Below are 1,171 nucleotides of genomic sequence, written 5' to 3' on the forward strand. Positions count from 1 at the left end.
GAGAGAAGAGATGAGGGAGGAAAGTTGTAAAATACCAAAAATATCCTTGCATTAAAATTTTAATTCAAAATTGCCAAAATTATAAATTTTCTAATTTATCTATTGATTTGTGGTTAATATTGGTTCTCACAGTTACCACAAACTAATTAGTTCTCATTTGATTAGGCCCCTATATATATATAGGGCCAAGATCAAATGCCAACCATCATTTTTGTGTTAACCTTATTAACTGATCTTGGCCATCCAAATTTATAATCAACGGTTAAGTCTAATCAATAAAAAAAAAATTAAAGTTTGAATTTTAATGAGGCTTAGTGAACAATGATGAAAGGGCCATTTTGGGAAGAAAAAATACACTTATCAAGGGTATTCTAGTAAATTGAATTCATTTATAACCCCTAAACAATTAATGGGGAGTTACAAACAATCAAATCCCAAAAAATATGCATTCATATTATTATTATTATTATTTTGCTATTGATCTTTCATGTTCATTCTTGTATGAATTCCTAAATCGCATAAGAAACACGGTAGTAACAATTTTCGGTATTGATCAATTTGAACACAAATGAACTGTGAACACAATTTGAACAAAAATGAACAACCGTGAACACAATTTGTACACAAATGAACCGTGAACACGATATGAACACAAATGAACACGACATGTGCAATTTTTGGCCCATATATTCACATACATAGACGTCCCACAAAATTAAGGTAACATCTGTTAATTTGTGTTCATCTGTTAATTTGTTCAAATTGTGTTCACAGTTCATTTGTGTTCACGGTTTATTTGTGTTCACGGTTGTTCATTTGTGTTCAAATTGTGTTCACGGTTCATTTGTATTCAAATTGATCAATATCGAAAATCGTTACTACCGTGTTTCTTATGCGATTTAGGAATTCATACAAGAATGAACATGAAATATCAATAGTAAAAAAAAAAATTAATAATATGAATGCATATTTTTTGGGATTTGATTGTTTGTAACTCCTCATTAATTGTTTGGGGGTTACAAATGAATTCAATTTACTAGAATATCCTTGTAAGGGTAAAATGAACAAGACATAAACCTATAAGAATAATGGAATTTGATTGGTTGAGAGGGTTTTCAAAGTTAACACAAAAATAATGGTTAACATTTGATCTTCCCTATATATATATATA

This window comes from Cynara cardunculus, assembly GCF_001531365.2.
Source record: "Cynara cardunculus var. scolymus isolate 2C chromosome LG 5, CcrdV1, whole genome shotgun sequence".
Lineage (NCBI taxonomy): Eukaryota > Viridiplantae > Streptophyta > Magnoliopsida > Asterales > Asteraceae > Cynara > Cynara cardunculus.